The sequence below is a fragment of the Thalassophryne amazonica genome, chromosome 5 (assembly GCF_902500255.1).
Source record: "Thalassophryne amazonica chromosome 5, fThaAma1.1, whole genome shotgun sequence".
NCBI classification, from domain to species: domain Eukaryota; kingdom Metazoa; phylum Chordata; class Actinopteri; order Batrachoidiformes; family Batrachoididae; genus Thalassophryne; species Thalassophryne amazonica.
Window position 1 is genome coordinate 132,206,753 of NC_047107.1, and position 26,120 is coordinate 132,232,872.

At 42.3% G+C, this 26,120-nt stretch overlaps 1 protein-coding gene and 1 long non-coding RNA gene across 2 annotated transcripts in view; both read right to left on the minus strand.

Annotated features, from left to right (window-relative positions):
- pomt1 (protein-O-mannosyltransferase 1) overlaps positions 1 to 4,730 on the minus strand; it is a 54,446-nt gene extending 49,716 nt beyond the window's left edge. The window contains exon 1 of the mRNA XM_034171430.1: positions 4,613 to 4,730. The gene's annotated coding sequence lies outside the window, so the exon portion shown is untranslated. The remainder of the gene's footprint in view (positions 1 to 4,612) is intronic.
- An 8,243-nt stretch (positions 4,731 to 12,973) lies between these two features.
- Positions 12,974 to 26,025, minus strand: LOC117511379. The gene is made up of 3 exons (XR_004560939.1): positions 25,876 to 26,025; positions 25,682 to 25,804; positions 12,974 to 13,069 (listed from the first exon to the last, which is right to left on the minus strand). It is a non-coding gene; the product is annotated as an uncharacterized LOC117511379 (long non-coding RNA).
- Between the last annotated feature and the right edge of the window lie 95 nt (positions 26,026 to 26,120).

The window sequence follows — 26,120 nt, forward strand, 5'->3', positions numbered from 1 at the left end:
TTGGGGATGATGAAATCATTTTTCAAGATGATGATGCATCTTGCCGTAGAGCAAAACTGTGAAAACATTCCTTGCAAAAGACACATAGGGTCAATGTCATGGCCTGCAAATAGTCCGGATCTTATCCAATTGAAAATCTTTGGTGGAAGTTGAAGAAAATGGTCCATGACAAGGCTCCAACCTGCAAAGCGATCTGACAACAGCAATCAGAGAAAGTTGGAGCCAGATTGATGAAGAGTACTGTTTGTCACTCATTAAGTCCATGCCTCAGAGACTGCAAGCTGTTAGAAAAGCCAGAGGTGGTGCAACAAAATACTAGTGATGTGTTGGAGCGTTCTTTTGTTTTTCATGATTCCATAATTTTTTCCTCAGAATTGAGTGAGTCCATATTTTTTTCCTCTGCTTGGTCTAAAAAGTACCGTTACTGACTGCCACAATTATTTTTCCTGATTTCTTATAGTGTTTCTTAAAGCCAGAAAGTTGTCGTTTGAAATGACTTTAGTTTTGTGTCATGTCTGTGATCTGCTTTTTTTCTACAAAATTAAACACTGAATGAACATCCTCCGAGGCCGTGATTCCATCATTATTGCCAGGGGTTGTATGATCACGTATTGAATGTAAACTCTCGTCATATGCTGATGACCTGTTACTGTATGTCACAGATCCTGTTAAGGTCTGCCTTGCTTTTGTGTCCTTCCATAGATTTGGATCATTTTCGGGTTATAAAGTCAATGTTTTGAAAAGTGAATGTTATCTGGTCAACGTTCAAGCTATGCAGCTTTCTCAAACAGATGTCCCCTTTAAACTAAGCCGTTCAGGATTTAAATATCTGGGTGTTAGTGTAGTCAGGTTTTACAAGTCTCTCTATTCTGCTAATTTTTCTCCTCTACTAACTGACATTAGAGCTGATTTTCAGCGATGGGGTTCCCTCACCCACTCCTTGGTTGGAAGGATTAACGTGGTGAAGATGAAGTCCTTCCAAAGTTTGTTTTTAACTTTGTTTTTATTTCAGTGTTTGCCTATATTTATACCCAAAAGCTTTTTTCAAAGATACTGATTCAGTATATCTCATTTTTATGGAATGGTAAAACACCAAGAATTAGACAAAGACTACTTCAGAGCTGCAGGTTTGAAGGGGCCTCTCATTGCCAAACTTCAAATTTATTACTAGGCTGTGAATATAGTTTAAAACTGCATTTTGGCTAAACTCTGTCGATGCACCTTGGTGTTTGCTAGAATCACAGTCCCGTCCCTCGTCTTACCTTGCTGCCCTACTGACTGCCTCGGTCTCTGTCAGCCCCCCTGGCCTTACGAGCAACCCAGTGGTCATTTACACACCAAAGATATGGACTCAATTCAGAAGCATTTTAAATTTTGCTGATCATTAAATATCAACTCCGCTGTTGAGAAATCATATATTTAAACATGCCCTTAAGATTATATTTTACCACATGGCATAAAGGACTGAAGTGTTTTAGGGATTTTTACGAGGATGGGGTTTTCTGCTCCTTTATAGATCAAGCTAATAAGTTCTCCATCCGCCCACTCATCTGTTTAGGTATTTTCAGATGAGAAATTGTGTAAAAACTGTATTTCCTAACTTTCTTCGTATCCCACCTGAGCAGATATGGGACGGACTGCTGCATCTGAACCCTTTGCAAAAGTCTTCAATTCCAAACGTTTACAGTACGATTCAGTCTTATGTGGTTATTTAACCACCAAAACCAAAGTGACTTGGGAACAAGAGTGATCTCTGACCCTTGATGAACACTGGTCAGAAAAGGTACTGAGTGCTGTTCATAAGACCTCCATCTGTGCTCACTTGACATCGATCCAGTTTTAAGTGGTGTTCAGATGTCATTACTCAAAAACCCGACTTTCACAGATTTTTCCAAATACTACTGACGTCTGTGATAGGTGCTCCTGTTCTCCCAGCTGGAGATCCTGGCCTTCAACCTCTGATGGTGAGAGGCTGTCTTCTCCTACATTGGAATCACCAACTGCCCCATGCCAAACTCTCTGGATTAGTGATGTCATGTCCTTTTAAGGTTGAAAAAAAATCAGGTACTCTAGGCAAAGCAACCCATGCAAGTTCTACAATAAAAGGCAATCATTCATTCATCTCTTTGAAAATACTTAGGTGCTCCTACCCCCTTTATTTATGGAATAAATAAACCCCTCTCGCTGTCTTTTTTTTTTTTTTTTACTTTTTTTGCAAGTCTATTTTATTATTGCTGTCAGGTTTATTGAATTCCTGTGCCTTTCCTCATTAATTGTATTACACTGCACAAATGCTTCTTTGTTCTGAAAGCCTGTTTTACCTCCACTGCACTGGTTTGGAAAAGGCATACTCTTATACTTTTAGATTTATCTTTGTTACTGTTCTTGCTATACAAAACTTAAAAGGTATATGATTTTCTTGATGTTTATGCTTGTTTATCTGCTACGTACAGAACACAATACACTGAGGAAAATAAGTATTTGAACACCCTGCAGTTTTGCAAGTTCTCCCACTTAGAAATCATGAGGGGGTCTGAAATTTTCATCTTAGGTGTATGTCCACTGTGACGAGACATAATCTAAAAAAAAAAAATCTGGAAATCACAATGTATGATACAGTAGCCTTTGTTTGCAATTACAGTCCCATCCCAGCCTTGTGCAGGTCCTACAGTTTTGTCCCTGGTGTCCTTAGACAGCTCTTTGGTCTTGGCTATGGTGGACAGGTTGGAGTGGTGATTGATTGAGTGTGTGAACAGGTGTCTTTTATACAGGGTAACAAGTTCAAACAGGTGCAATTAATACAGGTAAAGAGTGCAGAATAAGAGGGCTTCTTAAAGAAAAATTAACAGGTCTGTGAGAGACATAATCTAACTGGTTGGTAGGTGATCAATTACTTATTTGCAGCAGTAACATACAAATAAATTATTAAAAAATCATACATTGTGATTTCCGGATTTTTTTTTTTAGATTGTCTCTCACAGTGGACATGCACTAAGATGAAAATTTCAGACCCCTCCATGATTTCTAAGTGGGAGAACTTGCAAAACCGCAGGGTGTTCAAATACTTATTTTCCTCCACTGTATATAAACAGATAAATTAATAAAATATTGAATGACAAGGATCTATTTCAGCCTGTTATATAAAACCAATAATGAATGTTTTCCACATTCTTTCAATGGAATATTAATTTCATCTCATGAAATATTGTACCATTAAACTCATAAACATTCATTATATATATAATATATATTATTTTTTTTAACATTACAGTTGTGCTTAGAACACACATCTGGTATGTTATTTTTCTTTTCTTTTGGTCTGCGTGTGCTTACTCAGGTTGGTTTCAATGACAATAAAGAATCTGAATCTTCAGCAGGAAACCAAACTAAAATCTCCTGAAGCTCAGTTTAGTTCAATCAGATCTGATCTGGACAACACCGATGTCCTCGTTAGATCATGTGCTGCCAACCTAGTGGACCAAGGTCAGAGGTCACAGATCAGACACAACCTCCACAAGCCCGGGGCTTGAACCCATTGTCACCAACCGAATGGTCCCCCCTAAAATCACCCACCCCCCCCACGCCTTACTGTGCCTCAGTCATTTTCAGAGCATCAGCAGCGACTCACTGATTATCGCCTTGTTCCTGCTTAAAACTGCTTTGAATGATTTAAGAGGTTTACTTTGTCATCTGATGGTAATAATCACATTATTCCCTTTGATAGCTTGGGTGCAGAGGGAAGTCAGGGCGGGCCGACAGCAGTCAGGGCGGGCCGACAGCATCAGGGCGGCAGACAGCAGTCAGGCGGGCAGACAGCAGTCAGGCGGGCAGACAGCAGTCAGGGCGGGCCGACAGCAGTCAGGGCGGGCCGACGAGCAGTCAGGGCGGGCCGACAGCAGTCAGGGCGGGCCGACAGCAGTCAGGGCGGGCCGACAGCAGTCAGGGCGGGCCGACAGCAGTCAGGGCGGGCAGACAGCAGTCAGGGCGGGCAGACAGCAGTCAGGCGCCGACAGCAGTCAGGGCGGCCGACAGCAGTCAGGGCGGGCAGACAGCAGTCAGGGCGGGCCGACAGCAGTCAGGGCGGGCCGACAGCAGTCAGGGCGGGCCGACAGCAGTCAGGGCGGGCAGACAGCAGTCAGGGCGGGCTGACAGCAGTCAGGCAGCAGCAGTCAGGGCGGGCAGACAGCAGTCAGGGCGGGCTGACAGCAGTCAGGGTGGGCTGACAGCAGTCAGGGCGGGCAGACAGCAGTCAGGGCGGGCAGACAGCAGTCAGGGCGGGCTGACAGCAGTCAGGGCGGGCGGACAGCAGTCAGGGCGGGCAGACAGCAGTCAGGGCGGGCAGACAGCAGTCAGGCGGGCAGACAGCAGTCAGGGCGGGCCAACAGCAGTCAGGGCGGGCCGACAGCAGTCAGGGCGGGCAGACAGCAGTCAGGGCGGACTGTTCGGTCAACGAAGGTCATGTGTTTCAGGTCATTTGAATTATGAGGGTTCCCTCTGTGATCAATCAGACCACAGCTGCAGTTCAACTGGACCAATCAGATAACAGAAGCTGAAACGGTCATCTGATTGGTGAGCCTGGAGGTCACGGTAACAGTCTGAGGGTCAAACTCACACCACAGCATCCGGGTACCCGAGACGACCGAGTCTGGTCCAGAAGGCCAGCACAGAGACCAGCAACAGCACAGGTCCAGCCGAGCTGTCACCACCAGGGGGAGCTGCAGCATGACCGCGAGCCTGCAACAAACCTTGGCATTAGCCGCAGTGCTAGCGCCACAAAACCAGCTAACGTTACAACTTACCGACCGTTATCGTTGATCCGTGACAGCGACGGTTACAGGCGTGCCCGCCGATCCAGAACCGTCCGAGTGCACGCCAAAAAGGATCCACAGAAATGAAAAAGCACCAGAGCGGACATCGCCGCTCACTAAAACAGGCGGCGACGAGCGGCCCGGCCGCCATCATGGGAAAGGAATTCACTGACGTCACACACACATAACAACGTGTCTTTTTTTTTTTCCATTTTTTAAACTTTTATTTAACAATGTACAATGTACTAATGTACAAACAAGAATGGCAATGTTGAATCGTAAGTCCAGAAGTAGACATAAGAGAGGCATACAAAAACATAAATAAAGAAAAAATAAATAAAATACATTTACAAGGGGGTACATATATTCAGATTAGTCCATATTTGTGGGAAATTCGAGTAAAGCTTCATACAGGTTTTCATGTGTTTTAACATATTTCAGACATTTCATATATAAATGGAAGTCATTTAAAAAGACTTTAAAGACGGGGTGATTTTAACACTCTTTGCTTATGAATAAAAAATTTCGCTAAACAGAAGATTAGGTTGCTACAGAGTTCATCATTTTTGTTCCTCAGTAATATTCCAAATGTTGTTATGTCTCTGGTAATAGACTCTGGAAGTACTTTTTTTTTTTTTTCTTGTTTCAGCCAAAGATCCAAGTTATTCCAAAATATTCTGGTTTTGTCACATTCATAGAAAATATGGTCTATTGTCTCTATATCATTTTCACAGAAGAAGCATTTATTATCATCAATGTTGAAACGGTTTCTTAAAAGTTCCTTGGATGGGTAAATTGCATTTAAGATTTTAAGTGTGTTTCTTTAGCTTTTGGTTGTATAGGAAGTTTTAAATATAGTGTTTGTAGTTTTTCAATTGAGTTTTTGTCAAACTTATAAAGTATGTTATTTTATTTACTTTACTTGGGAATAAAGTTTCATTTAGATGGTTTCTAAGTGTGGTTATTAAATTTTTTGTCAGTGATGAGATACCATCAATAGAGTGGCTAATTGTGGGGTTATAGGATGGTATTCTAGTATGTTTAGAGTTTGAGTAATAATTGTTTTGGTAACACTTTCTGCAATCTATTTCTATCTAATCAACCTTAGGGGGATTAAATTTTATTTCATACAAATTGTTTGTAGTTTAACATGCGCCCCTCGCATCCATCAAGTGCACATAGACCATATGTTCTTCTCCATCCAGTCCTTGTAAAATAATGACTTGTTTTTATGAAGTATGAATCTATTATTCCATATGATAGTGGAATGTGGCGAATAGTTATGTACATATAGCATTTTCCAATATAATAACACTTGCTTATGGAACTCTGATAGTTTAATTGGTAGTTTATATAACTAAAGTCAGCTAAAAAAGAAAATTTAAACCTCTTACTTTATAAATATATAGTAGTAGGGACACAATACCAAAATAATTCTGAGTTTTTGATCCAATATTTCAACCAGTTGATTTTTGGGTTCTTTGCCTCTACTGGTGGTTGGCTCTCACTGCAGTATGTTCACTTCCTGTTCCGGAGCACAGCAGTGTTTTTCGTATCTGTAGCTGTTTACTCTGCGCAGTTAGATTGATCTAGTTATCTAGATTACGATTTGTTTCCCAGTGTAATCTTTACGTGCCTTAACTAAGCACTCCTTCTGCTGAATCACCTCTAAATTATTTACACATTATTCACTTTGCGTGTTTTAGGAATCCGCTAGCTTAGCGTAGCTACTAGCTCTTAGCCGATTTAGCATGGCGGCTTCTCCGTCTCTCTCCACACTTTTCTGCTCTGGTGTGAAATGTTTAGTTATTCCTCGCTCCTTTACAGTAATGGTACTTGTAATAAGTGTAGCTTATTCGTAGCTTTGGAGGCCAGGCTGGGCGAATTGGAGACTCGGCTCCGCACCGTGGAAAATTCTACAGCTAGCCAGGCCCCTGTAGTCGGTGCGGACCAAGGTAGCTTAGCCGCCGTTAGTTCCCCCCTAGCAGATCCCGAGCATTTTGAGAAAATGTGAAGTTAGCGACACACCAGCAACCATAGTCAATTGTCTTCCGGGTGCCAGCAGGCGACATTGAAGGAAATTTGAAACTGTTGGTTAAGGCTAAGCGTAAATTTGGTAAGATTGTAATTCACGTCGGCAGTAATGACACCCTTACGCAATCGGAGGTCACTAAAATTAACATTGAATCGGTGTGTAACTTTGCAAAACAATGTCGGACTCTGTTGTTTTCTCGGACCCCTCCCCAATCAGACCGGGAGTGACATGTTTAGCCGCATGTTCTCCTTGAATTGCTGGCTGTCTGAGTGGTGTCCAAAAAATGAGGTGGGCTTCATAGATAATTGGCAAAGCTTCTGGGGAAAACCTGGTCTTGTTAAGAGACGGCATCCATCCCACTTTGGATGGAGCAGCTCTCATTTCTAGAAATCTGAATTTTCTTAAATCCTCCAAACCGTGACTATCCAGGGTTGGGACCAGGAAGCAGAGTTGTAGTCTTACACACCTCTCTGCAGCTTCTCTCCCCCTGCCATCCCCTCATTACCCCATCCCGTAGAGACGGTGCCTGCTCCCAGACCACCAATAACCAGCAAAAATCTATTTAAGCTAAAAATTCAAAAAGAAAAAATAATATAGCACCTTCAACTGCACCACAGACTAAAACAGTTAAATGTGGTCTATTAAACATTAGGTCTCTCTCTTCTAAGTCCCTGTTGGTAAATGATATAATAATTGATCAACATATTGATTTATTTCTGCCTTACAGAAACCTGGTTACAGCAGGATGAATATGTTAGTTTAAATGATCAACACCCCCCGAGTCACACTAACTGTCAGAATGCTCGTAGCACGGGCCGGGGCGGTGGATTAGCAGCAATCTTCCATTCCAGCTTATTAATTAATCAAAAACCAGACAGAGCTTTAATTCATTTGAAAGCTTGTCTCTTAGGTCTTGTCCATCCAAATTGGAAGTCCCAAAACCAGTTTTATTTGTTATTATCTATCGTCCACCTGGTCGTTACTGTGAGTTTCTCTGTGAATTTTCAGACCTTTTGTCTGACTTAGTGCTTAGCTCAGATAAGATAATTATAGTGGGCGATTATTAACATCCACACAGATGCTGAGAATGACAGCCTCAACACTGCATTTAATCTATTATTAGACTCTATTGGCTTTGCTCAAAAAGTAAATGAGTCCACCCACCACTTTAATCATATCTTAGATCTTGTTCTGACTTATGGTATGGAAATAGAAGACTTAACAGTATTCCCTGAAAACTCCCTTCTGTCTGATCATTTCTTAATAACATTTACATTTACTCTGATGGACTACCCAGCAGTAGGGGAATAAGTTTCATTACACTAGAAGTCTTTCAGAAAAGCGCTGTAACTAGGTTTAAGGATATGATTCCTTCTTTATGTTCTCTAATGCCATATACCAACACAGTGCAGAGTAGCTACCTAAACTCTGTAAGGGGAGATAGAGTATCTTCGTCAATAGTTTACATCCTCATTGAAGACAACTTTGGATGCTGTAGCTCCTCTGAAAAAGAGAGCTTTAAATCAGAAGTGTCCTGACTCCGTGGTATAACTCACAAACTCGTAGCTTAAAGCAGATAACCCGTAAGTTGGAGAGGAAATGGCGTCTCACTAATTTAGAAGATCTTCACTTAGCCTGGAAAAAGAGTCTGTTGCTCTATAAAAAAGCCCTCCGTAAAGCTAGGACATCTTTCTACTCATCACTAATTGAAGAAAATAAGAACAACCCCAGGTTTCTTTTCAGCACTGTAGCCAGGCTGACAAAGAGTCAGAGCTCTATTGAGCTGAGTATTCCATTAACTTTAACTAGTAATGACTTCATGACTTTCTTTGCTAACAAAATTTTAACTATTAGAGAAAAAATTACTCATACCATCCCAAAGACGTATCGTTATCTTTGGCTGCTTTCAGTGATGCCGGTATTTGGTTAGACTCTTTCTCATCCGATTGTTCTGTCGGAGTTATTTTCAGTAGTTACTTCATCCAAACCATCAACATGTTTATTAGACCCCATTCCTACCAGGCTGCTCAAGGAAGCCCTACCATTATTTAATGCTTCGATCTTAATATGATCAATCTATCTTTTGGTAGTTGGCTTATGTACCACAGGCTTTTAAGGTGGCAGAATTAAACCATTACTTAAAAAGCCATCACTTGACCCAGCTATCTTAGCAATTATAGGCCAATCTCCAACCTTCCTTTCTCTCAAAGATTCTTGAGAGGGTAGTTGTAAAACAGCTAACTGATCATCTGCAGAGGAATGGTCTATTTGAAGAGTTTCAGTCAGGTTTTAGAATTCATCATAGTACAGAAACAGCATTAGTGAAGGTTACAAATGATCTTCTTATGGCCTCGGACAGTGGACTCATCTCTGTGCTTGTTCTGTTAGACCTCAGTGCTGCTTTTGATACTGTTGACCATAAATTTTTTACAGAGTTAGAGCATGCCATAGGTATAAAGGCACTGCGCTGCGGTGGTTTGAATCATATTTGTCTAATAGATTACAATTTGTTCATGTAAATGGGGAATCTTCTTCACAGACTAAAAATTCAGACTTTGTTACTTTGGCGAGTTTATCTCAGGATCCGGCCTAAATTCAGACTTTGTTACTTTGATTAACTTATCTCATGATCAGGCCTAAATTCAGACTTTGTTACTTTGATTAACTTATCTCATGATCAGGCCTAAATTCAGACTTTTACTTTGATTAACTTATCTCATGATCAGGCCTAAATTCAGACTTTGTTACTTTGATTAACTTATCTCATGATCAGGCCTAAATTCAGACATTGTTACTTTGATTAACTTATCTCATGATCAGGCCTAAATTCAGACATTGTTACTTTGATTAACTTATCTCAGGATCAGGCCTAAATTCAGACGTTGTTACTTTGGTTAACTTATCTCAGGGTCAGGCCTAAATTCAGACTCTGTTACTTTGATTAACTTATCTCAGGATCAGACCTAAATTCAGACTTTGTTACTTTGATTAACTTATCTCAGGATCAGGCAAAAATTCAGACTTTGTTACTTTGATCAACTTATCTCAGGATCCGGCCTAAATTCAGACTTTGTTACTTTGGCGAGTTTATCTCAGGATCCGGCCTAATTCAGACTTTGTTACTTTGATTAACTTATCTCATGATCAGGCCTAAATTCAGACTTTGGTTACTTTGATTACTTATCTCAGGATCTGGCCTAAATTCAGACTTTGTTACTTTGATTAACTTATCTCATGATCAGGCCTAAATTCAGACTTTGTTACTTTGATTAACTTATCTCATGATCAGGCCTAAATTCAGACTTTGTTACTTTGATTAACTTATCTCATGATCAGGCCTAAATTCAGGACGTTGTTACTTTGATTAACTTATCTCAGGGTCAGGCCTAAATTCAGACGTTGTTACTTGGTTAACTTATCTCAGGGTCAGGCCTAAATTCCGACTTTGTTACTTTGGCGAATTTATCTCAGGATCCGGCCTAAATTCAGACTTTGTTACTTTGGCGAGTTTATCTCAGGATCCGGCCTAAATTCAGACTTTGTTACTTTGATTAACTTATCTCAGGATCTGGCCTAAATTCAGACTTTGTTACTTTGATTACTTACTCTCATGCGGCCTAAATTCAGACATTGTTACTTTGATTAACTTATCTCATGATCAGCCTAAATTCAGACGTTGTTACTTTGGTTAACTTTCTCAGGGTCAGGCCTAAATTCAGACGTTGTTACTTTGGTTAACTTATCTCAGGGTCAGGCCTAAATTCAGACTTTGTTACTTTGATTAACTTATCTCAGGATCAGGCAAAATTCAGACTTTGTTACTTTGATTAACTATCTCAGGATCAGGCCTAATTTCAGATGTTGTTACTTTGGTTAACTTATCTCAGGGTCAGGCCTAAATTCAGACTTTGTTACTTTTGATTAACTTATCTCAGGATCAGGCAAAAATTCAGACTTTGTTACTTGATAACTTATCTCATCCGGCAAAAATTCAGACTTTGTTACTTTGATTAACTTATCTCAGGATCAGGCCTAAATTCAGACATTGTTCTTTGATTAACTTATCTCATGATCAGGCCTAAATTCAGACATTGTTACTTTGATTACTTATCTCATGATCAGGCCTAAATTCAGACATTGTTACTTTGATTACTTATTTCATGATCAGGCCTAAATTCAGACATTGTTACTTTGATTAACTTATCTCAGATCAGGCCTAAATTCAGACGTTGTTACTTTGGTTAACTTATCTCAGGATCAGGCCTAAATTCAGACGTTGTTACTTTGGTTAACTTATCTCAGGGTCAGGCCTAAATTCAGACTTTGTTACTTTGATTAACTTATCTCAGGATCAGGCAAAAATTCAGACTTTGTTACTTTGATTAACTTATCTCAGGATCAGGCCTAAATTCAGACTTTGTTACTTTGATTAACTTATCTCATGATCAGGCCTAAATTCAGACATTGTTACTTTGATTAACTTATCTCATGATCAGGCCTAAATTCAGACATTGTCACTTTGATTACTTATTTCATGATCAGGCCTAAATTCAGACATTGTTACTTTGATTAACTTATCTCAGGATCAGGCCTAATTCAGACGTTGTTACTTTGGTTAACTTATCTCAGGGTCAGGCCTAAATTCAGACATTGTTACTTTGATTAACTTATCTCAGGATCAGGCCTAAATTCAGACATTGTTACTTTGATTAACTTATCTCAGGGTCAGGCCTAAATTCAGACGTTGTTACTTTGGTTAACTTATCTCAGGGTCAGGCCTAAATTCAGACGTTGTTACTTTGAGTTTATCTCAGGGTCAGGCCTAAATTCAGACGTTGTTACTTTGGTGAGTTTATCTCAGGGTCAGGCCCTAAATTCAGACTGTTACTTTGGTGTTTATCTCAGACCAGGCCTAAATTCAGACTTTGTTACTTTGGTGAATTTATCTCTGATTTGTTTTCAGATGACTTACTTATTAAGCTCACAGTTTCACTGCCCTGCCCACTGGGACGAGATATTGTGGAATTTATAATCTCATCATCACCTTAATGAACTTGGAGCCAGAATACCAGACATCTTCACATCACATTGTGGTCCTGATCAGTCCGTCGACAGTCTTGTGGACAGCTTCAACTCGGTGTTTCACGACTCTACTGGACACGATCGCTCCACCTACTCTAAAATTACATGGACTCAGACCGTCTGTGGTCCTCCACCACCCTGCTTGGACTCTAACCAGTGACCCAAGGTGAGAGCTGGATGTCTTTGGTAACAGGTCTCTTTGGAGGACTAACTTTGTGTCAATGAACAGTTACTTGGAGAGACGCAGATGAGGAGGATCAACTTTGACATTTCGTCCATGTGGTGTGTTTCTCTGGACATGATCCAGCACGCAGGTGTCTCAGTATTGAGGGGGCTGCAGAAGCTCAAGGATATGCCCACTTTTCACATGGCTACAGCAGACAGGTGGTTATTTTGGAGATGTGGCGATGGACCGGTTGTCTGCCTGGTAACCACCCAGGCAGACAACCGGTCCAGGACTGAAGGCAGCGTGATGGATGTGGTGCAGCACGGCACTAGTGCACGCTGCCAGACTTCACCTGACCCCCGAGGACTACAACAAGTCACAGTGTTTCCATTTGGAGATCCTCCAACGCACACTGGTTCTGATCTCACAGCCAGATCGTAAGCGCATGATTCGGGGGGGGGGGCTCCTTGACCAAAGCAGATCATTTCAGACTCGTGGTTCTGAAGAGGCTCTTGAGTGGCCAGAACTGAAACAGCATTCCATATCCCATCCAGGGGACGGACCCGACCTGGAACCTTTCTCCCGGGAGAAGAAACGCAGCACAGTGGAAAAGGAGCATCTCACAGTTGATGCCCGTTCACCTGTTTGGACTACATCCCCGCTAAACCACATGAAGGACACAAGCGTGCGGATCGCCACCTTTAGGACTGTTTGGAAGACAGGCAGCAGTTTGTCCTACCTCCTCCAATTCTGTTCCACACAAAGTTCCCATCGAATCCTCCGAGGTAGGCTGGAACACAACCAGAGTCCAAAACCATCAAACACTAAAACACTGACAGGCAGCAATCACACATGGTCGTCATGGTAACTGACCTCCAAGGGCCAGGATCATGTGTCCAAGGGAGGTCCACTGTCATCCATGAAGAAGACTCCCTTCATGTAGAGAGACACAAACTGTCCGTAATACCCTCGTCAAACCTGCATATAACATGCATCAGCTGTGTCTGCCCCAGGGGCTAATGGGTAATCAGAATCTGAAGAGCATTTATTCACCAAGTATCCACAGAACACAAGGAATCTGACTTTGGTTTGAGCTGCACTCTCTCTATATGGCAGTAGAATATACACTAAACACTGAATCATTCACAGGAATAAAATGTGCAAATGAAATGGGCAAGAAAATCAAATGTCCAATAAGAGAAAAAATGTGAGAAACAGACAAACAGAATGAAGTTGCACGTGAGGTATATGAATGAGTTTGTCAGGTTAACTTGTTCATCAGTGTGACGGCCTGTGGACAGAAACTGTTTCTGTGTCCGATTTTTCTGACGTACAGAGCTCTGCAATGTCAAACCAGGAAGGAGTTTAACAGGGTGTGTCCAGGGTGAGAGGGGTCTGCAGATGTCACCAGCTGGCTTCCTGGTCCTGGACTGGTGTAAGTCCTGGATGGAGGGCAGGCTGGCTCCCAGACCTGACAGTTGGTTGAAGTCTGTGTCTGTCATCTTTGGAGGCAGAGGGAAACCAAACAGAGATGGAGATGCACAGGACAGACTGGATGATGGATGTAGAAGATGACGAGCAGTTCCTGGGGCAGGTTGAAAGTATTGTAGTTCCTGATCCTTCCTGATGTAATTAGAAGTCACATCATGTCATTCCTAACTCCCACTTCAGACACAAACCAATTCAGTTACAAGGCCAACAGGTCAACAGAGGATGCTGTGACCTCTGCCCTCCACACCACGCTGACCCACCTGGACCAACAGGGTAACTACACCCATCTTCTCTTCATGGATTATAGTTCTGTATTCAACACTATCCTCCCCCATGGCCTCGTGAGGAAGCTGCTGAACCTCTGTCTACCTCAGTCCACATGTCTTTGGATTAAGGACTTTCTGTCAGATGGCTCACAGAGAGTCAGGATTGGCCCTCACATATCCACAGCTCTCACACTCAGCACCGGTTCCCCTCAAGGCTGCGTGCTGAGCCCACTGCTCTTCACCCTCTACACCTCTGACTGCACCCCGTCCACACCAGCAACACCTTCATTAAGTATGCAGATGACACCACAGTGGTCGGCTTTATCACTGGAGGAGATGAGTCCACCTACCAGGAGGAGGTGGAACAGCTGACGGTGTGTTGTAGAGAAAATAACCTGCTCCTGAAAACATCCACACCAAGGAGCTAATCATAGACTTCAGGAGAACAAAACAGGCATTCAGCCCATTATCATGAGGGAGGGGTAGGACCTGTGTGGAAAGGATCAAGTTCTTCAGTTTCCTGGGAGCAGAAGACACATAGAGCAGAAACTGACCTGGGGCAGGACACCACACACTTGGTAAAGAAGGCATTGCAGCAAAGACACTTTCTGAGAATCCTCAGGAAAAGTAACCTCAACCAGAGATGTCTGGTGTCTTTTTCTCACTCTACCATGGAGAGCATCCTCACAGACTGCCTCTGGATGTGGTTTACCAGCTGCACGGGGGCAAACAGGAAAGAGCTCCAGAGAAGATCACTGGCTGCCCTCTACCCACACTGGAGAACCTTCATGGCTCTGACTGTCTCAGGAGAGCCAACACCATCCTAAAGGACTCGTCCCACCCTGGACACTCTCTGTTTGAGCTGCTGCCATCAGGCAGATGGTACAGGACAATTAAAACAAGAACAAACAGACTGAAAAACAGTTTCTACCCAACTGCTCTTAGAGCTTTGAATGGAACCAAACAGCCAGGTCACATGACACACTGGAAATGAGGGAAATATTTGTTTTTATTTGATTGGTGCTTTGTATGTCACGTGACATGGATTAGTCGTCCCATTTGTGTTGCATTGCATTTAGAGTGCAATTTGGTTCCATACGTTTGGTACCACTGCACGCTGCACAACAATTAAAAATCCACTGTGCTGTAAAACGTCTGGAGGCATGAAGAGCTGTTAGCAGAAAGTTAGAATGAAAAGCTGGACTAATTTCTGACATGATTTTTTTTTTCGCTGCACTGAGGAAGCACACAGTCTTTTTTTTTTTTTTGGAAGTACATGAAGTTGGTGCACGGCATCACGGATGACATCATCAGAATTTTTGGACTCGTATTTAAAGTTTGGGTTGGACTGCTGATGTCAGACCAGCAGTGATGCACCAAAGCTGGACAAATTTCTAATGCAATTTGTCGCTGGACGTGAGTATCGTACACAAACTCTTTCTTTTTTTTTGGAAGTACACAAAGTCAGTGCAGTGACGCACCAAAATGTAAGTCCCTTTACTGTTTATAAATTAATGGAGGTTCTGGGTCGAGGCCAATGGAGTAAGACACGTCTCTGGGGGCTCCTGCCTAACTTTTTTTTAAAGCACTTCAGGTGGTTCTATTGCCGTTGTGTGTGAGCACATTTTGAAGGTATACGTTTATTTCAGCTTACAAAAGTGTCAATATGCCTCCAAAATTCCAGGAATGCAAACAGCTCGACTGCACTGCAGGTGCGGCACCGCACCATGGCTACATCCTGGACCTCGAGTGATCCTGCTCAGTGGTCCTCTATTGAAGCAGCTGGTGCCCACGTTAGCCCCGCTTTACTTTAAATATTGAAAAAACGGTATCTATGTTTTTTACAAACTGAAATAAACTTCAGAAATGTCTGAAGTTTTAATCTGTGGTCAGAAAATTCATAATGTTGATCAATATAATATCTGGGTATAATACTTGATTCAATTTGAATTTTAAGAAACATGTTAAAAAGATAACACTTTAAAATTTAATTTGTCAAATTACAGATACATTCGAAACTCTCTTACCATCGACGCTTCTAATGTATATCTTAATGCAACTGATTATACCACATTTTCGTTACTGTATGACAAGTTGGTCACAGGCGTGCAAACTGCTCTTAGGCCTCTTCAGTCACTTATAAAAGCTCTCTCAAGATTCATAAGAAAAACAATTTATTTCATCATTGTCACATACTCTCAAAGTATAATATTCTGAGCTTTGAAAATTCAATCATGTACTCAAACTTTAGTTTGTTGTTTAAAATCATTCATGGCACTGCTGCTCCGCCGTTAAAAAACTTTCATATCCTTGAACTCAGAAACAACATCTCGAGCCACTCGGTCGATGGGTTGAGGTGAGTGCAGGATTCCCAGACATAGAACAACATTTTGGGAACTCAGCGTTCTCTTGTGTGGCCATGCGCCAGTGGAATATGTTACCAACTGAACTTATTTCTTGTACAAACTTTTACACTTTTCACAACTGGTTGAAAATTGGTTGCTCTCGGGTCACACATGTAACCATAGTGTGATCTAATGTCATGTGCTCTGGACACAGTGTCTGTAATTTAAAAAATTGAATGTAATATATTGTAAATTTCCTCTTTTTAATTGTTTTCCATCAGCCTGTCTCGGGACTACAGGTGGAAATTAGCACGTGTGCTACAACCTGGCATAATGCATCTCTCCTATTTAAGGATCATGTATATTGTGCACTGTCCCTGTCTCAAATAAATAAATGAAAATGAAATCTGTTCCAATAAAGTCAGAATTGCAAAGTGTGAAGATGGAGCTCAGTGCTAACCTCGTGCTACTAACACCGCTGTGGGTGACTGTGACTGAGACGGAGGGCGCGCTGTCAACCTGCACAGGTGATGTGGTTCACTTAAGAGTAAAGTGGGAAAGTCTTTCTGGTAAAGTTCACGCCCTGGAAAATAAAACGTGACAACTTAGAAGCCAGATCCCATCGTGATAACGTCTGGAACAATTGGCTATGTGAGCTGTGCGGTCCTGTCACCGCGGCTGTTATCTCCACTCTACTCAAAGACGCCCTCGGTTCTGGATAAAGAGCCAGTTGTGGAACACGCTCATCGATCCCTGAACCCAAAACCCAATCCTGGGGATAGCGGCCACGTCCATATAACAGTGCGGTCTACATTATCACGCACGATGCGCCGACATCCTACAGCGTGCCAGAGACAAGCCGCAGATCAGGTTTGAAGATTCTTCTATCTCCATCTTTCCAGACCATGCTGTACGGACGGCCAGAGCGCGCGCTGGCCCTCAGTGACGTCAGACACCAACTCAGGGCCACCCCGGGCACACGTATGGTCTCATGTATAACAACAAGTGGTGGGGCCACGAAGAACTTTACATCACCTGAAGAAGCTGCCATCTTTGTGAAGTAGCTCTGTAATCTTATGTTACAGAGTCTGTTTTTAGAGAACAATCGCCTACAAAATAACTTGTATGTGATAACACAGAATTATGATGTTGGTGACAGCTGCAACAATTTTTTCTAGTCTTAATAAGCCATGTTCAGGTTCACACATTGTGGGTTTTTTTTTCTTATTTACTGGTTGAATATAAACCCTGAAAATGTTTTTGTTTTTTGATAAACACTTCTTGTCGGGCAGGAGCTCTTGTTGATGTTGGGGTGAAGTGATGTGACTGTTTGGTCCAAAACTCAGAGTTTAGTTTTCTGGTTACTGACTCCTGGATGTTTGTTTTATGCTGCTGCTGTGTGTGTGTGTGTGTTTTTCCTCCCTTTCGGGTTGGAGATCACAAATCCGGGTGCCGCTTTCATTTCCATGCTGAAGAATTCTACACTTGGCCAATATTAAAAGTTCAAGTGTGAGATTTATTAGTTGGAACATTAAGGGTTTGGGGAACGCAGTCAAACACTGAAGGGTGTTTTCTCATTTAAAGTGTTTAAAGCCTGATATTGTCTTCCTGCAGGAGACTCACGTGAGAACTCAGGACTAAATTACTTTGAAATGTCCCTGGACTGCAGAGGGGTTCCGTTAAGCCCAGAGGGGTTTGACATTCTGATCAGTAAATCTGTTTCATTTATGTTGACAAGGAAGGCAGGTATCTGATCATTTAGGGACAATATTTCGTGTCCTGGTGTTACGGTTAATGTATATGCCCCAAATTTGGACAATCCTAACTTCTTAACAACTTCTACAACCCCTGGCAAAATGATGGAATCACCGGCCTCGGAGGATGTTCATCAGTTGTTTAATTTTGTAGAAAAAAAGCAGATCACAGACATTACACAAAACTAAAGTCATTTCAAACGGCAACTTTCTCGGCTTTAAGAAACACTAAAAGAAATCAGGAAAAAAAAAATTGTGGCAGTCAGTAACGGTTACTTTTTTAGACCAAGCAGAGGGAAAAAAAAAATGGAATCACTCAATTCTGAGGAATAAATTATGGAATCACCCTGTAAATTTTCATCCCCAAAACTAACACCTGCATCAAATCAGATCTGCTTGTTAGTCTGCATCTAAAAAGGAGTGATCAATCAATCAATCAATCAATTTTTTTTTTTATATAGCGCCAAATCACAACAAACAGTTGCCCCAAGGCGCTTTATATTGTAAGGCAAGGCCATACAATAATGATGTAAAACCCCAACGGTCCAAAACGACCCCCTGTGAGCAAGCACTTGGCTACAGTGGGAAGGAAAAAACTCCCTTTTAACAGGAAGAAACCTCCAGCAGAACCAGGCTCAGGGAGGGGCAGTCTTCTGCTGGGACTGGTTGGGGCTGAGGGAGAGAACCAGGAAAAAGACATTGCTGTGGAGGGGAGCAGAGATCGATCACTAATGATTAAATTGCAGAGTGGTGCCTACAGAGCAAAAAGAGAAAGAAACAGTGCATCATGGGAACCCCCCAGCAGTCTACGTCCTATAGCAGCATAACTAAGGGATGGTTCAGGGTCACCTGATCCAGCCCTAACTATAAGCTTTAGCAAAAGGAAAGTTTTAAGCCTAATCTTAAAAGTAGAGAGGGTGTCTGTCTCCCTGATCTGAATTGGGAGCTGGTTCCACAGGAGAGGAGCCTGAAAGCTGAAGGCTCTGCCTCCCATTCTACTCTTACAAACCCTAGGAACTACAAGTAAGCCTGCAGTCTGAGAGCGAAGCGCTCTATTGGGGTGATATGGTACTATGAGGTCCCTAAGATAAGATGGGACCTGATTATTCAAAACCTTATAAGTAAGAAGAAGAATTTTAAATTCTATTCTAGAATTAACAGGAAGCCAATGAAGAGAGGCCAATATGGGTGAGATATGCTCTCTCCTTCCAGTCCCCGTCAGTACTCTAGCTGCAGCATTTTGAATTAACTGAAGGCTTTTTAGGGAACTTTTAGGACAACCTGATAATAATGAATTACAATAGTCCAGCCTAGAGGAAATAAATGCATGAATTAGTTTTTCAGCATCACTCTGAGACAAGACCTTTCTGATTTTAGAGATATTGCGTAAATGCAAAAAAGCAGTCCTACATATTTGTTTAATATGCGCTTTGAATGACATATCCTGATCAAAAATGACTCCAAGATTTCTCACAGTATTACTAGAGGTCAGGGTAATGCCATCCAGAGTAAGGATCTGGTTAGACACCATGTTTCTAAGATTTGTGGGGCCAAGTACAATAACTTCAGTTTTATCTGAGTTTAAAAGCAGGAAATTAGAGGTCATCCATGTCTTTATGTCTGTAAGACAATCCTGCAGTTTAGCTAATTGGTGTGTGTCCTCTGGCTTCAGGATAGATAAAGCTGGGTATCATCTGCGTAACAATGAAAATTTAAGCAATACCGTTCTAATACTACTGCCTAAGGGAAGCATATATAAAGTGAATAAAATTGGTCCTAGCACAGAACCTTGTGGAACTCCATAATTAACTTTAGTCTGTGAAGAAGATTCCCCATTTACATGAACAAATTGTAATCTATTAGACAAATATGATTCAAACCACCGCAGCGCAGTGCCTTTAATACCTATGGCATGCTCTAATCTCTGTAATAAAATTTTATGGTCAACAGTATCAAAAGCAGCACTGAGGTCTAACAGAACAAGCACAGAGATGAGTCCACTGTCCGAGGCCATAAGAAGATCATTTGTAACCTTCACTAATGCTGTTTCTGTACTATGATGAATTCTAAACCTGACTGAAACTCTTCAAATAGACCATTCCCTCTGCAGATGATCAGTTAGCTGTTTTACAACTACCCTTTCAAGAATTTTTGAGAGAAAAGGAAGGTTGGAGATTGGCCTATAATTAGCTAAGATAGCTGGGTCAAGTGATGGCTTTTTAAGTAATGGTTTAATTACTGCCACCTTAAAAGCCTGTGGTACATAGCCAACTAACAAAGATAGATTGATCATATTTAAGATTGAAGCATTAAATAATGGTAGGGCTTCCTTGATCACACCTTGGAGAGCTGTTGCACCAAGTGGACTGACATGAATCATGGCTCCAACACGAGAGATGTCAATTGAAACAAAGGAGAGGATTATCAAACTCTTAAAAGAGGGTAAATCATCACGCAATGTTGCAAAAGATGTTGGTTGTTCACAGTCAGCTGTGTCTAAACTCTGGACCAAATACAAACAACATGAGAAGGTTGTTAAAGGCAAACATACTGGTAGACCAAGGAAGACATCAAAGCATCAAGACAGAAAACTTAAAGCAATATGTCTCAAAAATCGAAAATGCACAACAAACAAATGAGGAACGAATGGGAGGAAACTGGAGTCAACGTCTGTGACCGAACTGTAAGAAACTGCCTAAAGGAAATGGGATTTACATACAGAAAAGCTAAACGAAAGCCATCATTAACACCTAAACAGAAAAAAAACAAGGTTACAATAGGCTAAGGAAAAGCAATCGTGGACTGTGGATGACTGGATGAAAGTCATATTCAGTGATGAATCTCGAATCTGCATTGGGCAAGGTGATGATGCTGGAACTTTTGTTTGGTGCCGTTCCAATGAGATTTATAAAGATGACTGCCTGAAGAGAACATGTAAATTTCCACAGTCATTGATGATATGGGGCTGCATGTCAGGTAAAGGCACTGGGGAGATGGCTGTCATTACATCATCAATAGATGCACAAGTTTACGTTGATATTTTGGACACTTTTCTTATCCCATCAATTGAAAGGATGTTTGGGGATGATGAAATCATTTTTCAAGATGATGATGCATCTTGCCGTAGAGCAAAAACTGTGAAAACATTCCTTGCAAAAAGACACATAGGGTCAATGTCATGGCCTGCAAATAGTCCGGATCTTAATCCAATTGAAAATCTTTGGTGGAAGTTGAAGAAAATGGTCCATGACAAGGCTCCAACCTGCAAAGCTGATCTGACAACAGCAATCAGAGAAAGTTGGAGCCAGATTGATGAAGAGTACTGTTTGTCACTCATTAAGTCCATGCCTCAGAGACTGCAAGCTGTTAGAAAAGCCAGAGGTGGTGCAACAAAATACTAGTGATGTGTTGGAGCGTTCTTTTGTTTTTCATGATTCCATAATTTTTTCCTCAGAATTGAGTGAGTCCATATTTTTTTCCTCTGCTTGGTCTAAAAAAGTAACCGTTACTGACTGCCACAATTATTTTTCCTGATTTCTTATAGTGTTTCTTAAAGCCATAAAGTTGTCGTTTGAAATGACTTTAGTTTTGTGTCATGTCTGTGATCTGCTTTTTTTCTACAAAATTAAACAACTGAATGAACATCCTCTGAGGCCGGTGATTCCATCATTATTGCCAGGGGTTGTATGATCACGTATTGAATGTAAACTCTCGTCATATGCTGATGACCTGTTACTGTATGTCACAGATCCTGTTAAGGTCTGCCTTGCTTTTGTGTCCTTCCATAGATTTGGATCATTTTCGGGTTATAAAGTCAATGTTTTGAAAAGTGAATGTTATCTGGTCAACGTTCAAGCTATGCAGCTTTCTCAAACAGATGTCCCCTTTAAACTAAGCCGTTCAGGATTTAAATATCTGGGTGTTAGTGTAGTCAGGTTTTACAAGTCTCTCTATTCTGCTAATTTTTCTCCTCTACTAACTGACATTAGAGCTGATTTTCAGCGATGGGGTTCCCTCACCCACTCCTTGGTTGGAAGGATTAACGTGGTGAAGATGAAGGTCCTTCCAAAGTTTGTTTTTAACTTTGTTTTTATTTCAGTGTTTGCCTATATTTATACCCAAAAGCTTTTTTCAAAGATACTGATTCAGTTATATCTCATTTTTTATGGAATGGTAAAACACCAAGAATTAGACAAAGACTACTTCAGAGCTGCAGGTTTGAAGGGGGCCTCTCATTGCCAAACTTCAAATTTTATTACTAGGCTGTGAATATAGTTAAAACTGCATTTTGGCTAAACTCTGTCGATGCACCTTGGTGTTTGCTAGAATCACAGTCCCGTCCCTCGTCTTACCTTGCTGCCCTACTGACTGCCTCGGTCTCTGTCAGCCCCCCTGCCTTACGAGCAACCCAGTGGTCATTTACACACCAAAGATTATGGACTCAATTCAGAAGGCATTTTAAATTTTGCTGATCATTAAATATCAACTCCGCTGTTGAGAAATCATATATTTAAACTGCCCTTACAGATTATATTTTTACCACATGGCATAAAGGACTGAAGTGTTTTAGGGGATTTTTACGAGGATGGGTTTTTCTGCTCCTTTATAGATCAAGCTAATAAGTTCTCCATCCCGCCCACCTCATCTGTTTAGGTATTTTCAGATGAGAAATTGTGTAAAAACTGTATTTCCTAACTTTCTTCGTATCCCACCTGAGCAGATATGGGACGGACTGCTGCATCTGAACCCTTTGCAAAAGTCTTCAATTCCAAACGTTTACAGTACGATTCAGTCTTATGATGGTTATTTAACCACCAAACCAAAGTGACTTGGGAACAAGAGTGATCTCTGACCTTGATGAACACTGGTCAGAAAAGGTACTGAGTGCTGTTCATAAGACCTCCATCTGTGCTCACTTGACATCGATCCAGTTTTAAGTGGTGTTCAGATGTCATTACTCAAAAACCCGACTTTCACAGATTTTTCCAAATACTACTGACGTCTGTGATAGGTGCTCCTGTTCTCCCAGCTGGAGATCCTGGCCTTCACCTCTCTGATGGTGAGAGGCTGTCTTCTCCTACATTGGAAATCACCAACTGCCCCATGCCAAACTCTCTGGATTAGTGATGTCATGTCCTTTTAAAGGTTGAAAAAAATCAGGTACTCTAGGCAAAGCAACCCATGCAAGTTCTACAATAAAAGGCAATCATTCATTCATCTCTTTGAAAATACTTAGGTGCTCCTACCCCCTTTATTTATGGAATAAATAAACCCCCTCTCGCTGTCTTTTTTTTTTTTTTTTACTTTTTTGCAAGTCTATTTTATTATTGCTGTCAGGTTTATTGAATTCCTGTGCCTTTCCTCATTAATTGTATTACACTGCACAAATGCTTCTTTGTTCTGAAAGCCTGTTTTACCTCCACTGCACTGGTTTGGAAAAGGCATACTCTTATACTTTTAGATTTATCTTTGTTACTGTTCTTGCTATACAAAACTTAAAAGGTATATGATTTTCTTGATGTTTATGCTTGTTTATCTGCTACGTACAGAACACAATACACTGAGGAAAATAAGTATTTGAACACCCTGCAGTTTTGCAAGTTCTCCCACTTAGAAATCATGGAGGGGTCTGAAATTTTCATCTTAGGTGTATGTCCACTGTGAGAGACATAATCTAAAAAAAAAAAAAATCTGGAAATCACAATGTATGATACAGTAGCCTTTGTTTGCAATTACAGTCCATCCCAGCCTTGTGCAGGTCTACAGTTTTGTCCCTGGTGTCCTTAGACAGCTCTTTGGTCTTGGCTATGGTGGACAGGTTGGAGTGTGATTGATTGAGTGTGTGAACAGGTGTCTTTTATACAGGTAACAAGTTCAAACAGGTGCAATTAATACAGGTAAAGAGTGCAGAATAAGAGGGCTTCTTAAAGAAAAATTAACAGGTCTGTGAGAGACAGAATTCTTGCTGGTTGGTAGGTGATCAATTACTTATTTGCAGCAGTAACATACAAATAAATTATTAAAAAATCATACATTGTGATTTCCGGATTTTTTTTTTTTAGATTGTCTCTCACAGTGGACATGCACCTAAGATGAAAATTTCAGACCCCTCCATGATTTCTAAGTGGGAGAACTTGCAAAACCGCAGGGTGTTCAAATACTTATTTTCCTCACTGTATATAAAACAGATAAATTAATAAAATATTGAATGACAAGGATCTATTTCAGCTGTTATATAAAACCAATAATGAATGTTTTCACATTCTTTCAATGGAATATGTAATTTCATCTCATGAAATATTTGTACCATTAAACTCATAAACATTCATTATATATATATATATATTTATTTTTTTTAACATTACATTTGTGCTTAGAACACACATCTGTTATGTTTATTTTTCTTTTCTTTTTGGTCTGCGTGTGCTTTACTCAGGTTGGTTTCAATGACAATAAAGAATCTGAATCTTCAGCAGGAAACCAAACTAAAATCTCCTGAAGCTCAGTTTAGTTCAATCAGATCTGATCTGGACAACACGCATGTCCTCGTTAGATCATGTGCTGCAAAACCTAGTGGACCAAGGTCAGAGGTCACAGATCAGACACAACCTCCACAAGCCCGGGGCTTGAACCCATTGTCACCAACCGAATGGTCCCCCCTAAAAATCACCCCCCCCCCCCCCCGCCTTCACTGTGCCTCAGTCATTTCAGAGCATCAGCAGCGACTCACTGATTATCGCCTTGTTCCTGCTTAAACTGACTTTTGAATGATTTAAGAGGTTTTACTTTGTCATCTGATGGTTAATAATCACATTATTCCCTTTGATAGCTTTGGGTGCAGAGGGAAGTCAGGGCGGGCCGACAGCAGTCAGGGCGGGCCGACAGCAGTCAGGGCGGGCAGACAGCAGTCAGGGCGGGCAGACAGCAGTCAGGGCGGGCAGACAGCAGTCAGGGCGGGCAGACAGCAGTCAGGGCGGGCCGACAGCAGTCAGGGCGGGCCGACAGCAGTCAGGGCGGGCCGACAGCAGTCAGGGCGGGCCGACAGCAGTCAGGGCGGGCCGACAGCAGTCAGGGCGGGCAGACAGCAGTCAGGGCGGGCAGACAGCAGTCAGGGCGGGCCGACAGCAGTCAGGGCGGGCCGACAGCAGTCAGGGCGGGCAGACAGCAGTCAGGGCGGGCCGACAGCAGTCCAGGGCGGGCCGACAGCAGTCAGGGCGGGCCGACAGCAGTCAGGGCGGGCAGACAGCAGTCAGGGCGGGCTGACAGCAGTCAGGGCAGGCAGACAGCAGTCAGGGCGGGCAGACAGCAGTCAGGGCGGGCCTGACAGCAGTCAGGGTGGGCTGACAGCAGTCAGGGCGGGCAGACAGCAGTCAGGGCGGGCAGACAGCAGTCAGGGCGGGCTGACAGCAGTCAGGGCGGGCCGACAGCAGTCAGGGCGGGCAGACAGCAGTCAGGGCGGGCAGACAGCAGTCAGGGCGGGCTGACAGCAGTCAGGGCAGGCAGACAGCAGTCAGGGCGGGCAGACAGCAGTCAGGGCGGGCAGACAGCAGTCAGGGCGGACTGTTCGGTCAACGAAGGTCATGTGTTTCAGGTCATTTGAATTATGAGGGTTCCCTCTGTGATCAATCAGACCACAGCTGCAGTTCAACTGGACCAATCAGATAACAGAAGCTGAAACGGTCATCTGATTGGTGAGCCTGGAGGTCACGGTAACAGTCTGAGGGTCAAACTCACACCACAGCATCCGGGTACCCGAGACGACCGAGTCTGGTCCAGAAGGCCAGCACAGAGACCAGCAACAGCACCAGGTCCAGCCGAGCTGTCACCACCAGGGGGAGCTGCAGCATGACCGCGAGCCTGCAACAACACCTTGGCATTAGCCGCAGTGCTAGCGCCACAAACACCAGCTAACGTTACAACTTACCGACCGTTATCGTTGATCCGTGACAGCGACGGTTACAGGCGTGCCCGCCGATCCAGAACCGTCCGAGTGCACGCCAAAAAAGGATCCACAGAAATGAAAAAGCACCAGAGCGGACATCGCCGCTCACTAAAACAGGCGGCGACGAGCGGCCCGGCCGCCATCATGGGAAAGGAATTCACTGACGTCACACACACATAACAACGTGTCTTTTTTTTTTCCATTTTTTAAACTTTTATTTAACAATGTACA